We start from the raw sequence: 9757 nt of genomic DNA on the forward strand, positions 1-9757 counted from the left end.
GCCTCCAAGGGCAATTTTTTGTATGGTTGATTGATTACACCTCAATATCTTGCTCCTATTTGCTTGTAAATGTTGATTTTGATTCGTTTGAAAGTCTATTTGGGAGATACTAGCAAGGTAATTATCAACGATGCCGCCTAGGATCCAAATGTATCATTCTTATCAAGATTTAGTAATCGTCTTTCATGCTACAGAAGGAATATTGCTGTCGCTACATAAGTTACAAAGCCATGGTCTAATATATGTAGTTGGCCGTCTTCAGAATGCAATTGTTAGTGGAATGTGTGAAGTTTAGGATGTCTTCTTTGGAGTCGTCTTGTGGGTGATTATTGAATTACATACATACATACATGTATGTATTTATTGTTATTGATTATCAAAGATTATCATGAGGATAAATAGCTTCTCAATTGCACTTTTGGTAGACGTTCACATGGTCTAATTATAGGTAATGTTGCCTTCTCTTGAATGCATGCACACACACACACACACACGTGCGCACCCCCACACACACACACATGCACATGTATTTATATTTATATCTTGTGATCCATAATAAAAAATTAACCACAAAGATAAATAGCTTCTCAATTGCACTTCGTTCCCATGGTCTAATTATAGGTAATGTTGCCTTTGGAATGCAATTGTTAGTGAAATTGCGTGAAGTCTAGATAGGATGTTTTCTTTGGAGGAGAATGTTGTGGGTGATTATTGAATAGTATAGGTTGATGTCTTTGGCATCTCTCTCTCTCGTTGTCTGTCTGTCTGTCTATCTTGTAATTGATAATAAAAATTGCAAGGATAAAAAGATTTGAATTGCACTTTTAAGGTAGATGTATAGGGAGTTGAATAGCCGGTTTTTCTTTTAGTTTCAAAAGAGAGTTTGATTGAGTAAGCATGTTATGATTGTAATTTTGCCCAAGAGACTCCGTGGGTCTTTAGAAACTGAGTATAGTTGCTTAGCTTGGGCACTGATGATGACATAAGTGTTGCTTTGCTTGCTAAGTATGTCTTCCTTTTGTTTTTCATAAAAGTTCTTGTTTCTCTCTTTTTTCTTCTCTTTTATTTTCTCTTTTAGTTTCTTTGTAGATTTTTTATCTTTAGAACAAGAAAAATTCTAAATTTGTATGATTGGATTTATTCTAGTCTTACAAAGGTATATATATGATTGTAGTTTTGCATCTTTGTAGAAAGTAGTACATAAGTGTAAGGGCTCCATTTAGTTTTTTATGTTTTAAATGTGTATGAGAGAGAGGGGGAGAGTTTATTCCTATTTTTTGAAAGAATTTGTTTCTTGATTTGCTTGTTTATTTTTGCTTAGTCACCTTCTTCCTTCCTTATTTATTTCTTGTTTTCTTTCTCTTTTGTTTATTTGATGTATTTTAGCAAGCATTGGGTTTTGCTGAAGAACTCCATGGGTCTTTAGAAACCCAGTATAGCTTCTTATGCTTGGGCACTAATGACGACCATAATTGTTGCTTTGCTTGCTAAGTATGTCTTTCTTTTGTTTTTCAAAAAGTTTTTGTTATCTCTTTTTTCTCTCTTTCATTTTTCTCTTTTATTTTCTGAGTAGATTTTTGGACTTTAGAACAACAAAAAATTTAAATTTATATGATTGGATATATCTAGTCTTACAAAGGTATATATAGATGTTTAGGGAGGATATCCATTTCTCAAGCAATATTTCTCGAACCAAATCATCTTTGAGCAATGAAGTCCATTTCTATGGATAGTAGTGCAATCAAGACATTGCTATAAATTTTTGAAAATTGAATGGCAATTTAAACGGGAATGTAAGAAAATGCCTTGTGCATCTCGATTGACCAATGTGGCATTCGATTGATCCATCGATGTAGCATTTGATCAATTGATTGATCAATCTAGCTTCCGAATGATTGACTTGGTATCCAATTGATTAATTGATGTAATATTAGGTTGATTGATAATATCAAAATGCCCTATGTAGCATTCAATTGATCAATCAATGTGGTTTTCAATTGATGTATTAAAGGATCAATATAGTGTTTTGACATTTGATTGATTGATTGACATGCTTTTGATTGATGTGCATTTTTATCAAGTAACGTGCCTTCCAGTTGGCTGTTTGTTTGACATCGCATATGGATTTCAATTGATGGCATCTAATTGTCTAACATGGAAATGGACTGATCAATAGATTTATTGATGCTTCTAGATCATGCTTAGTTGATGAATGTTTTTTTTTAAACATCTAATTGATTAATCAACATTGCTTTCGGTTGATGTGCATTCTAATCAACAACTATGCCTTTCAATCGATCTATTTGATTAATGTTTGGTTTCTCTTGCATTGGATAAATATGACCTTTTAGAATATCTTCTTTTGTTGAAAAGGTAACTCCCCTATCTGTAAGCCCCCAAATGAGGAGTGTGGGAGGGAGGGAAACCTAGGGCAGAACATGCCCAAAGAAAGAGAGAGAGAGAGAGAGAGAAAAAGATTGTACTTGGAGGGACCATCATGGCTGTAACAATTGGAGCCTATGGAAGAAGCAGATGGTGGGGACATAAGGCTCTGGATTTGGCCAGATAAAAGGCAAAACATAAACGGCAGCATGGCAACGTTAACCAATAGCAAAGCTGCCTAATGGAGGGGTTTTTGGCAAGGTACATGGGCAGAGTAATCACTTGTAGCAGGCGCCTGCAGTAGGGCCAGCACATGGCACATATAGATGGCAGGAAAGCTTGAAGGAGAGCCGACCAATAGGTGGACTGGTAGGGTTGGCCAAGGCCAGCCTATCAGGTCGGCTACAAGGCTGGACTACGGGGGGTGGACCTATATAGGAGGACATATGCCCTAGTTTTGTGGGCCCAAAAGGGGCACATTTAATAGGCCAAAGGGGCAGGTTGATTGACCAACAAGTTAGCCATTTTGGGCTTGCTGGGTTGGTAGGTTTGCCAGCCCTTAGGGCCTATAAAAGGAGAGGCTTGATGCCTCACTCACCCATCCAGCAGCCATCATACAGAGGGAGCAGTAGGAGCACCAACTCACACACCCTTAGGTCTACATTTAGGAGGCAGAGGAGTCCAGAGAGTGGCTACAGATTGAGCTCTACCTGGGCTGGTACCTTGGTCGTCTCCTAGGGTAGCAAGAAGCTAAGGTCAAAGGACGGAGTGTCTACATACGCTCGAGGTGGAGCACGTGGGCTTAAGTTTTAGAGATATCTCGCAGATAGAAGTATGTGGTGGTAAGATCAAAGGACCACGCTCTGGTGGGACTTTGGATCTCTCTCTTTTATATTGTGTCCATCGCTTTGGATAAAAATATATTCTTTTGGTAGCTACTAGTTAGTTGATCTTATTTGGCTAGTACACAAACCGGTAGCACATAAGTCTAAAGGACTAAAAGGTGGGAAAAGGCCATGGTTTTGGTGGGAAATGTCATGGTTTTGGCTCATTTTGTATAATCCATGGTGGTAAGCCATGGTCTGGGTACACGGATTTAGCAATCCATGGTGCAAACCGAATTAGCTCCAATGTGACCAAACTAGATAAACTTAGTTCATGTAATCGAACTAAATGCACTTGGTTTCCATCTAACTAAACTATGTGAACTTAACTCCCATCTAGATAAACTAGTTGAACTAAATTTTATTGTTACCAAACTAGGTAAACTTAGTTCCCATCCAAACCAACTAGGAGAACTTATAGTTCTCATTCAGCTGAACTAATGTAACCAAACTGATGGAACATAGTTTTATTGTTACCAAACTAGATAGACATAGTTCCCATCCAAATAAACTAATTGGACTTAATTCCACTGCAGCCAAACTGATGGAACATAGTTCTTGAAGCCTCCCCAAACAAAGGGTCTAGTCTTCACTTCATAACCTAAGGGTTTTCTTGCAAGTTTAACTTTCCCATAATTACCCATTAACCATGTCAGTATGTGAATTATCAATGATTCCCATTTCTCATGTACATTGGCAAGTTAGGCTATTAATCCTTCTAGCTAGCTAGCATTTGGATTAATAGCCTTCATGAGCAGATAGCTCTTCATATTAAATTCTTACCCTTATTAAGGGTTATGGTCATGACCTAGCTTCTCCCCGGCTATAACCATTTCATGTCCTAACATGCATCTTGCCTTAATTATGCAATATGATGAACTAAAGCTTATATGTTGCCCTTCTCAATCTTTATATCTCTTTATAGCACATCAAAGTTTTATAGGATATACCAATATACCTTGATTACATTATGACTTCCTCATGAAATATTGCCACCATCAAGTACCCATCATGGGACTTCATAGGAACATTCCCATTACACATATAAATGCCCATACTAGTTGCATATGGTCCTCTCATATCAACAACTCCATGGATTAAAGATGCCTTATCTAATTTACATGATAGTAACCTTAACATATGATCAATATTTGCATATGAGTTCCAAGTGTAAGGGCAACTTTAACCCTTATTGGGGATAAGGTATGGTTATTGAAACGAAAAAAGGGTAATTTCTATGCTCACATAACACCACTTGAAAGAGGTTTAGATTAACCAAGGCACAATGAGATAGTGACAATGAACTGGGTACAATCTCCCCCCACCCTAGATGAGTGGCTCATACCACCTCATCTAGAGTATTTATAATCTTTCATTGAAGTTCAAGGAGCCAAAATTATCCCTCCTTTCCCAAAAGTAAGGGATTACATTGAATGCCTTTTACAAAGCCTCTTTGGGTTGAAAATGAATCACGTACCATCCTTTCTACAAAGGTTTACACTTATAATAATGATAGTGGAAATCGACCACCATGCTGGCTCTACCATAACATAATGGCTGTGGAGCGGAGAGCACTATCTAAATGAAATGATGGTGTGGTGACGATTGAGTGGTGGCCCTTAGCTAAAGTCAAACTTTTGGCCCTATATACATATCCACCTTTTGAAGGGAGGGCTAAGCCTTGCACTCTCGTGTATCTCTCTTCTCTCATTTTACAACCAGTTGGGCCCATTCGGCTCCAAGGGAATTATCACCTGCTCTTCCTCATGCTCTCTCCTACATTTCTAATTTCACTGTTAATCAATGTGGCAGTTAACATGCCCCCCTTTTTGTTCACAATCCAACCATGGATTGTGTTTGGTGCACAATGTTGGACTTGAGGGCGTTGTTCATTATTCGGTAGCGGTTGAACATCCTATGGGAGACAAAAGGGATGTAGCGGCTTCCAAATATGTTTCTCGAACATGTCTTCAAATGTTTGGATGTGATGGCCATGAAGATTTTGGACACATACATACAATTGCATTACTTGAGGGAATAAGGGGCCCTCATTGAGATTTGAAACACTATTTTCACTTGCAACCACTAGTGGTCCCATGTTTTGTGTTGTGAGGTGGAGGGCTATGTGGTTGGGCCCATGCTTGTGTGAGTGTGAGTGACTATGGAGCTTGGTCCTGTGCTTGGTGTTGTGTTGGGGTGTGAGGAGGGAGGTGGTTGTGGGGCGGCCAAAAAAAGAGTTCAAGTTAAGTCCATATCATCAAGATGGACTTTTGTGTAGGATAGGCCACATGTGAATCATCAAACTGACTTATGCCAGTTTGAATCATATTTTGAAGGGCTTTCAAAATATTATTGCAAAGTACCATGAAGCCTGTGGGGGGGATATCTTTCGCTTCTTGCCCTAAACAAGCAGTGGAAAATGAATTCGGCCTCATTGCAAGAGTACACCTGCATCCATTCAAGACTACATTGAAGAATTTCAGAATTGCATGGGAGGTCTTCTAGGGTGGAAAGATTTACAAGTTCAAGTAGTGGTATAGTCATATGGAAGTGAAGTCCTGAAGCACTCTACCCCACGCCATGAAATTATATGCAATGGGGTGGTAATAAAGTGTTGGGATTTCCTTCCTCTTCCAAAACTAGTTCTTCATGGAAGTATGCCATAACTATAAGCGGGTATACTTGGACGATGGTGTGGCAGTAGGCCTCATTGAGGTCGTCCAATGTCAAGGTATTTTAAAAAAGGATGTTATGGGGAAGAAGTGCGGTGATGAGTGTGTGTAGAAAATATGTGTAGACGTTGTGGATAGTGTGTGTTGTGAAGCAGAGTGTGGAAGCAAGGGGCAATGCTTCCTGTAGCCTCTCATGGAGATGTCTAGTTCTTGTGCTACAGGGAAAGATGTCTGGGCCAATTGCAGGTATGTTTGGAGTGCCAGTATTTACTGCTCTCGTTGATGGGTAGCTACATGTAATTGCTGAATCAAAGCGGCCTGTTGCTAGACTTGGAGCTCTAGTGCATGTTTCTCCTCCATGACCTGGGCATGCTATTGTTGATCTATGGTAGCCTATCGTTGCAATGCCTCAAAGTCCACCTGAATGGTGTCCATGTGAGATCATTCGGTGGCGAGGGCCTCTTGCATCTACAATAGCTCTTGTTCCAACTTTTTTGTTGTCTCCACTATTTGAGGCCCAGTGGCTTCTACCAAAAGGCGAGCGGCCTTCTCCTTCTCAAGGGTAGCCTCTGTGTGTTGGAGCTTGCACGTGGTTTGTACTACCCCCAAGTACTAGCTTTGGAAGGCAACTTGGCACCCATTTTAGCTCCTTTTCCCTATGGATAGCCTGTAATGTCAGCAATGTCAAAGGGCTATAGTAGCATTTAAGCTTACTACCATTAATGTAGCCATCCATCTCAATGCCATCAAGGGTTGCACTTCTGCAAGAACCCTAAGGTGTAATCTCCACCACTCGATATGGATCCATGCTGCAATACTTCAACATGTGCTTGGTTTTTCTAACGCTATATAAAAGAGGGAGATCACCTTCTTTCAAATCCTTATTGTGCAAGTTACGCTCAAACCATTTTTTGTGGCACAGCTTCTCCACTTTTATGCCATATGCTACTCTTAGCCTGATCTCATCAAGCTTTTCCATCTCAATTAATCTTTGAAGAATTGACTCGTTAGATATTTGATCCCTAACCACGACTCTGAGGCTTGGCACAATAATTTCCATGGGCATGACTGCCTCTACCCCAAATTCAAGGCTAAAGGGTGTGCAACTTGTTGCCACTTTGTAGGCTATTCAGTAGGCCCATAGTGTTGCAGTGAGTTTGTGCTCTAGTCATTGCGGCTGACCTCAACTGTGCACATCATTATTCAGCACAAAAACTTGTTTGAACTCTTAGACTGAACATTTACTCGAGGATAACATGGAGTGGACTTCCCGTGCACAATAAGGAACTCACTCATTAATATTCCAATTGTATTGTTCACGAAGTGCATCCCTTGGTCACTTACAATCTCCAGTGGAAGGCCAAAGCAATATATTAAGTTTTTGTAGAGGAACTTTGTGGTGGCCCTCGCATCCACTTTCCTTGTGGCTTTGGCTTCTGCCCATTTGGTGAAATAGCCCATGGCCACTATAATATAAAAAGCCCGCAACAAGCCTGAGTTCCCTTAGCGGCAGGACAGATTGGACCAACAAAATCTATCCCCCACTTTTGAATGCTGCTAAGTTTGTCAAACACTGTGATCCTTGCCAACGTGTCTCCATACCACATAGCCAGGACTACATGCCTTTGACTAGAGTTCTCAGCACTGGCCACTATAATCCAACTTGTAGTGCTTTATGGGCCATAAGCTCTCCTACAAACTGTCCACCAACAGAATGAGCTTCCTCTAGAATCGCAACAAACCAGATGCATTGACACATAATTCCATCTTTACCCATCCAATATATTTGTCCGGCTATCAATTGATATGGAGTTGCATCCTTGATTAGTTTTTTAACCCTATCCTTCTTGAGTTTGTCCTGGGGAAACCCATTTGCTAAGAAGTGTCCGATCTCTTATGTCCATTTAGGAACTAAGTCTACCAAGAATAATGGGCCATCTGGAATATCGTCTTCCACTCCTACCGCGAGTTCTCCATTAGAGATTCAAGACATATGATCAGCCATGAAGTGTGTGTGTCCCTTCTTGATTGCCACTATGAAGTCAAATTCTAGGAGGATAAGCATCCAGCTTGTTGACTAAGTATAGGAGAGCCTGGTGATCTACGAAGAGGATAAACTTGTTTAATAATAAGTAATGCCAAAACTTTTTAACTGCATGCACCATGGTTAGTCCCTCTCATTTGGTTGTGGTATAGTTCATCTCGGCATAGTTCAGCTATAGTGACTAGCAAAATATATGGGATAATCCAAGTTAAACTCACCCGACTTTGCCAATATGCTATGTGACATGAAGTTGGGGGTAATAAACTTCATGCACCTCTTCACTTCCTACCGATTCCAAAGATTCAAACACATATAGAGATGCGCCTTGAGATGGCTTCGCGCTGATATACATTTCGTAAGAAACAAAGAAGCGGCCAGAAAGTTATGGGCAGTTGACCAGAGGGGGGTAAAAACTATCATAAAAATAGACTCTCAAACACAGAGACTCATAACTTTTTACATTCGTATTTGATTCAAGGTCTAATCACATAGAAACATGTGCCTTGAAGAGAGCTTTGTGCTATATAAGTTTCATCAAAATTGGACTAACGAGTGGAAAGTTATGAGCAAAAAACTAACAGGGGGTTAAACTATCATGAAAACTGATTGTCAGACATAGGGACTCATAACTTTTTACAGTAGTATCTGATTCAAAGTCTAATCACATAGAAACATGCCCTTGAAAAGAGCTTCACGTTGATATAGGTATTATCAAAATCGGACTATCGAGCAGAAAGTTATGAGCAAAACACTAATAGGGGGTCAAACTATCATGAAAACTGCCCTCTACCCATGCTAATTTCGTCTAAGCAGGATGCTCCCTCAAGACTCCACCTTCATCAACGATCCACCACTCATAGACTCCTCATAGATTTTGCCTTAAAGAGGGTAAGTAACTCACTTGGTGGCTTAGGAAATGGATGGACCATGTGTGTGCAATGAGCGGCCGAATAGAAATAACTTTTAAGGCTTTGAAAGAAAGAAAAGGGAAGAGAGACTCAAGAGAGGGAATACGAAGTGATCTTCATTGTCAATAGAGTGAGGCTCCACTCCAATGCAACTAAAAATACTACAAACACAAGGGAGAAGAAGAGGTTTCATACATACAAGAGGGAGCGAAAGCTCCAAGACTACTCATAGAGAGAGAATAACTAGAGAGAGATGGACTAAAGAGTCTACATAAGAGAATATCTACAAGAGGGAGAGAATGCTCATGGAAGAGGCTTGAGGAGACTAGAGCTACAGCAACATGAGGCCTAATGGTGGGAAGAGATGATGAACAAGGGAGAGGAGGGCTCCTTTTATAGAGATTTTGTCACCCTCCTTCACCCATTTACAATTGCTGCCTATAGATTCCTTTCCCCATCAATCACATAAGCTCGTATGTCACCATCCATGTCCTTTTTGGCTACTCTTGCCATGTGTCCCATCAAAAGATGCTCAAGACTCTTAAAATATTGAGAAAGTCAAGAGTCTTCCCACATGGAGCCCATAGGGACCCTCTCTTTTCCATATGTCCACATCGTCCTTATTCCACATAGGAATTCTAGAAGGATTCCTCTTGATTCCACACTCCTCCACATGCCTTCCACACACTTGGCATGTGGCCTCTCTTACATTATTGGAACACATGGACATGAGCCCACCTCTTTATATGACTCTCTTCCTATTTTCTAAAAACCCCATAATATCCCATACACAAATAACTCTCACCCCATACCAAGGTATTTATAATTCATACCTATGGTATTTACAATGATCCATTCCACTCATCC

The sequence above is a fragment of the Dipteris shenzhenensis genome, chromosome 15 (genome assembly GCF_047967505.1).
Source record: "Dipteris shenzhenensis isolate YYH24624 ecotype China chromosome 15, Dip_SZ_1.0, whole genome shotgun sequence".
NCBI lineage: Eukaryota > Viridiplantae > Streptophyta > Polypodiopsida > Gleicheniales > Dipteridaceae > Dipteris > Dipteris shenzhenensis.